A 7,080-nucleotide genomic window follows, 5' to 3' on the forward strand; every position below is an offset into this window, starting at 1 on the left:
AAAACTTGATACACTAAAAATGAATCCTTGCTACTGTCAAGTTAACAATGGTAATTGTAATATTTGAGATTCAATCCAGAGGACCAGTTTACTCTTTACTCTTATGAGTTCAATAATAAGCTGAGAAACAAGTGGGGTTTTGAGAATTAATTGTGACGCAAGTAACTAGAATACCTAGATGGTTCAAATTTGATTTAAATGTAGCCGACTTAGGGTTATTAATCAGGTGTCAATGCAAAACTGAACAACTATTCAAGTGCAATGAGGTGCAGTCTAGAACTCAGATCACTCGGCTAGAACAATCCACTATCGTGGTCTCGCTCCCTTTGCAGATCGGTTTTGAATCCTAAGTTCTCACTTGGAACAAGACACGATAACAAGCCTTAGAGACAAGATCTGATTAGTTCTCTTAATACCCTAATATCTACTCTCGCTGATTAGGGATACAAAGCTCATTCAATATATGTCAATTTATCTCCTAAGCGGTTAGCTAGGTGATTAAATCAGAAATCGAACATTAAGTGATCAATTCAATGTAAGCAGTAAGAACAATATGAATGAAGAACAGTTAAGATCACTTATTTGTGTTCAGTTCATGCAGCTAACACCCTACAACCCTAAGCAAGCTTAGCCTACTACTCAATCATAAAGCAGGATGACACAGACATGGTTTCTGAATAATACTGCATATAAAATAAAGTAGAAAGACAAGGGTTCAGGATGATCTTCTCGTGAGGATGAAGCCTTCTCCCTTACAAGTTGCTTAATCCAAAGAAAATAGTTCTCGGTCTCTTGCAAAACTAGCATAAGAAAAAGAAATGATAGTATAGGCCTTTTTATATGGAGGCGCTGGTGGTAAAGAGATAAGAGAGAGTGGAATCTAGGGCAAACTTCCGGAATAGGAAGTTTTCTTAATGATCGGGAACAGTTAGACGCTTGTTCTCTTCGGGAACAACCTTCGAGTTGTTCTAGATGGCTGTTCCGCATCGAATCCTTCAAAACGACATCTGACTTCCTGAATCTCTCTTCTTTGCTCTTTCACCTGCTCCAAACCTGGAATGATATCAATTAAACACGAATTATGACTGAGAATTAGCTCAAACCACACATATAATGGTATTAAAAACACCATATATCATGTAGTGGCCACTTTCTCTTGGTGTATACTGATTCCAAGTCTCTCCATTACTCTCCTAAGTTTGTTAGCTCTATCTGAGGCTGATTGGGACAGATTCTCTAGCTCTTCCCAACTCTTTCCATCATAGTAGCCTATGGATTCCACAAACTTCACATCCCTTGAGATTAAGACCCTCCTGGTCTCTGGTACATAACACTTATAGCCCTTCTTGTAAGAAGAGTACCCAATAAATACTGCCTTTGTGCTCTTGGCTAACAGCTTATCTCTTTGTTCTCCTGGTATCAAAACAAAACAAACACACCCAAACACACGCATATGTTCTATAGATGATTTGTTTTTGTTAAGTACCTCATAAGGGGATTGATCTTGAAGGACTTTGGTGGGGATCCTGTTGATTAGATAGCAAGCTGTTAAGATTGCATCTCCCCAAAATTGCTTGGGCACACTGGTATGAAACATCATGCTCCTTGCCACCTCCATGAGATGTTTATTCTTCCTCTCAGCTACACCATTTTGTTGTGGAGTATATGGGCAGCTAGTTTGGTGGATCATCCCATGTTTGGCTAAGTGTTGTTTGAAAGCATTTCTTGTGTATTCTCCTCCATTATCTGATCTCAAAATCTTAATCTTGGCATTAAAGTGATTAGATACATAGGTTTGAAAGTTTATGAAAGCTTCTAAGACCCTATATTTAGATTGTAATAATGTGATCCATGTATACTTTGATTTCTCATCTATAAATGTCACAAAATACTTATGATGTTCTCTAGATATGCATGGAGCATTCCATACATCATAGTGAATTAGGTCAAAGCAATTTTCATAAATAGTACTTGATCTAGAGAACCCAGTCTTGCAATGTTTGCCTAGGATACAAGCCTCACAATCACTTTTAAAGGAAATACTAGGAAGCATGATGTTCAAAGTACGAGAATGGAGATGCCCTAATCTAGCATGCCATCATACATCTTTAGGTAAAGTAGAAATGCAATTTACAGCATAAGATAAATCGGCTGATAGCTTAGTGTCTTCAAGTAAGTACAAGTCTCCTTTGGTTACATGTTTTCCAAGCAACCTACTAGTTTCAATATCCGGAAAGTAGACATCATTAGGAGTGAAGATAACACTGCAATTCAAGTCATTAGTAGCTCTTTTAACTGATCACAGGTTTGAGGTAAAGCTAGGCATATAGAAAACTTTAGAATCTTTATTAAATAGCCTAAGATCACCTACTCCTTTAATTGGTACTTTTCTCCATTAGCTATCATAACATTTCCTAGGTCAGGAACAATGTTTTTAATTAAGCTAAGATCACTAATCATGTGGTGACTTTCCCCTGAATCTATAACTAAAGGTTTTGTAATTTTAGGTTTAGTTAAAGCATTCATCAAGATACCATAAGTAGAGGCATGTAAAGAGGTGCCAAGTGTGTTACCAGAGTTATCCTTTAGGAGTTTGATAAAAGCCTCAATGTCAGAACGTCTGATGGCTTCATCTTGATTGTTCCTCAAGGTCAGATTGCTACTGGAAGATAGGGCTTTGCCTTCATCACCTTTTGGAGCAGAGCGCATGGTTGCTAGAGTAGATGGCTCACCCATGTCACCAGAGAAGTTGGCTCTTGCCTCATTGTAGTTGGTTCTGAACTTATGTGGCTTGAGGTGAGGATGGAGGATCCAGCACTTGTCCTTTCCATGGCCTTTCTTCTTGCAATGGTCGCAGATCCGCACCTTCTTGTCTTCAGTCTTGTAGGTGCCTTTATTTGCAACTCCTTCAGCTTGGTTTGCTAGAACCAAGTCCCGCTTGCCTCCAAAGAGCCCCACTAATCCTTGTTCTTTCTGAATCCGAGCACAAACTTCTTCAAGGGATGGGAGTTCCTTTTCTCTTAGGATGTGCTTGATTAGATCATTGTACCTAGGGTTGAGAGTAGAGAGCAGTGCAAACACCTTGTCTTGTTCTCTCCTTTCATTCAACACATCCGGATCAATAGTCCCTGGCCTCAGCATCTCTAGCTCGGCCCACAGAGATCTGAACTTCCCAAAGTGTTTATCAAAGTCATTGTCCTCTTGACTGAGAGTATTGATAGCCCTCTTGACTTCAAACACCCTACTGATGTTAGACTGGTTGCCATACACCTTCTTGAGTGTATCCCATAGGTCTTTGGAAGTTTCACAGCAGCCATAAGCTTCCTGGAGTGAAGCATCAAGGCTGGACTGAAGGATGGACAGCACCATGAGATCCTCTTGATTCTTCTTCTTGTCACTAGCCTCAATTACCACAATTTCTTTACCATCCTCTCCTAGGGTGGTTTTCTTTGGGTTCTTGCCTTCTTCAACTATATCCCAGAAGCCTCTGCCTCCAAGAGCTGTTTTAGAAAGCCTTGCCCACAATAGATAGTTAGCTCCCTTAAGAGTAACCGGAATCACAACCATTTTTGAGTTTTCCCCTGAATCCATCAAGAACAGCTCAAGAACAGTGAGAGAACAGTGAGAGAAAATAGAAAAGATTTGTGAAAAAGAAATAATCAGAGTGAAAGATTTGCGGAAGTAATAGGTTTCAAGAGCTTAAATGCTCTGATACCATGTGAGTTTTAGAGATTTATGAGTTGGTTGTGTGTATAGATTAAGGAGATTAAGTTGTGATTTATGAGATGATTGTGTGAAGAGATTAAGGAGATTAAGTGAGTATAAGTGAGAAACATAAGAATAAGAATGAGAGAGAGAGGGAGAGTATGTTGCAAATTGAGAGGGTAAGAAGGGGGGGATCTCTTATTCCCTTACTGATTTAGATCTTGGACATGTTACATAAATAGATACAAGGATAGGAAATGAGACAAAAGGAACTAATAAACAATTGTAGACAAGATCAGGATCAAGTCACTCTCGGATGTACTATGAAAGTGACATCTCCTCTTTCTCTTCCATCCTTAGCTCAACATGTGACTTTGTGTTGTCCTTAAGCTCCAACAGCTCCATCCACTTGCTTTCACTTGTTTAAACTCTTCCAGACCTTATGGAGACTGATGGCAATGTATTTGAATCCGCTCACTCCTTTACTTGCCTTCCAAGCCACTTCTAGGGCAACTTGAACGGATTGATTAAAATGCTTCTCCACTTCTTATCTACACAACTTCTGGTTCTTCATCTCTTGATCTTTATTGCTTCATCTCAATAACACGGGTGTTTTTTTTTACTTGTAATCGATACTATATGATTTAGTTATGCTTCTTTATAGATGGATTATAAATATTTCTAAACGTGTTGATGGTTCATATTGTGGTTAGATGCTAAAAAAATCTAAATGATATCTAATAAATTTGATAATTTTTACTACATGGACCATTTTTATATTGTATTTGTTTATAAATTTAACCATTACATATGTTTGTGTATTCTTATACATTTATTTTTCTAAAACAAATATTATATAGCAGATAATTTTTTTTATCTTTTTAAAATTTATATTTCTCTCAGTTTACTTTATATCTCCTAGACATTATTTGATAAATGATTTGCCATATGTCCTCTTTACAATCACTTTCGTAAAAAAATGTGACATAATTTCTAAAAATAATGACATGGTTAATGGCTAAATATGATTGTATGTGTAAGATAAACCAAATTTGGTTTATAGTTAAATTTAACAAAAACTTTTAGTTTTTAGACAAACGTATGTTGACTTTTTTTTTTCTTTGAAATATGAATAAAGGTTGAGAAACTAAACCGATTTAAACCAACATATATACATACAACCTTAACTAAACCAAACATATGTGCAATGTATTATGTATATGTAATGTTATAACCATTAGATTATAAAAGAAAATATTAATACAATTTGAAGGTTAGTGAAGGGGGCGCGAGGCGCGAGTTCTGTGTTGTTAGTGATTAAATTAAGTACAAATGTATTGAAATAATAAATTAGGTATTGTTTTATGTTGTTTTAAATGACAAAAATGCAATAAATGCTAAAATATAGGAGTAATTAAAGTTTCAATTGCATAAAGAGGTAAATATTAAGGAAAACTCAGGGCTAAATACAAAATGTATTTCCCTTTTAATAGATTAGATTATTCAATTTATTCTAATGTTTATGATCGTACCATCCAAATGGGAACCTAGGAAAGCTTTTGATATCTTTGATTTTGTCCAATTAAATAAATTAGATTTCCTGAATTTTGGGTCTTGATTTTTGAATTGAAATTGGATCATGTGTGTTATGTTTTGATGTTCTTAATTTTAATATTTAATAGATTTTGATCCACAGGTTAAAAGTGCAAAATTATTTTTATTCACTAATTACTTTTAAAACAATTTATAATTTATGGATCTTAAAATTTTATACATGTACATTATTTATGTAAGATATGTTTTATGTGTAATATATTTGTGGGCCCAAAGAAAACATTATATTTGCACCATGGGATTTTTAAAATATAAATATTAAAAATCAGATGTGAAATAAATTATTAAGAGTGTCATTTTTAGTTTTATTATACCAGTACATACTTAATATGTTTACATTTTCCGTATGAATTTTACTAATGAAACTGAAAACATACAAGGGTGAAATCCAACAACCGGCGGAAACAAATTAAAATCCCCGGAAACATAGCCAACACAAGGGAATCTCGAATCCAAACATAGAGCAACCAACACATACAACAACTACAACAATCACTTGAATAAAATTACACTCCTACATTCGAATCCGTAGACAATCCTTGAAAAGGGAAATGTCGAACAATCATAGAACTGCCGGCACTCTTGCGCCAAGAACTAACCAAACACAAGAGAGAGTAAGCGATGTAGTGGCCAACACAACAACACAAGACCAAACATACATGAACCATCCGTTCAAGGTACCAAGCCAGAACCAAAACGCCTAGCACGAAGCTCCAAAACGAGAAGAGACCAACACCTGAAACTAAAGCCCCCTCCTCCAGCGAACCTTCATCGGAAAGCCTAAAACCCCAACTTCCTTATACTGCTTCACCGAACAGAAGCCACCGAGAAACGGGAGAATCAAAAGAACAACTGGAACACACACTTATTAAAAGGTCGAGAGAAGGACACCTTCAAGACTGAGAAATGGACAGGTGTCAAGAAACCTGAAACTTCTGAAGAACAATAGGCTTGTTCTGCTCACCACATACAACCACGCCGCCATCACACTGCCACTTACACCGTTGCTGAAACAAGACAGAGGACAAACACTAAAACCTACAAAAAAATGCCTCATATTCAACCTCTATGTCAAATAACAAACATTAGATGGGATAAATGATGAAGCACAAACCAAGCTGAAGCAATCAGACAAGGTTAACCCAAAACAACAACATCTGAACCATATTCTAACAGAGCAGCAACTCAAGATCTAGAGATCTTAAAGAAATCAAAACCCTAAAAATCCAAATCTGAGGAAAAGAGGAGCTGATGATGAAGAAAGAGTAGATAAACCAAGCTACAAAAGAAAACTAGAGACCCAGCTCCGATGATGTGTAAGCTATCGGAGCCGAAGAAGTGGCGGCACAAGACAAAGTGAGAGAGAAGAGTTTTTACGGATAATAAAGTTTTTTTACTTAATATGTTTATCTTAAAGGGCTTATTTTCCAAATAACCAAAAAAAAATAGAAATCAGATTTGTTGAGAGATGGTAGAGAGATATAAGAAGAGAAAGTAAGAGAGAGAGAGAGAGTGTGGTTTTGGATAGTTTAGTGAATTTGTGTTTTATTTTTGGTTATTAGGCCTCATTTTCCTTATCTTAAATTTGTGAATAAAAATTGAAACATTTTTTTTTGTTTGAGATGCCAAATATATTCAAAGGTTAATTTGCAAGATGTACATGGTAAAAAAATGTACTGAAAAAACCATATAGAATTGATGTGATTTTCTTCCACAAAAATGACCAGTCTCTTTTTATAGCGCATGAGTTGGCATCCATAA

This window comes from Brassica oleracea, chromosome C4 (genome assembly GCF_000695525.1).
Source record: "Brassica oleracea var. oleracea cultivar TO1000 chromosome C4, BOL, whole genome shotgun sequence".
NCBI classification, from domain to species: Eukaryota; Viridiplantae; Streptophyta; class Magnoliopsida; order Brassicales; family Brassicaceae; genus Brassica; species Brassica oleracea.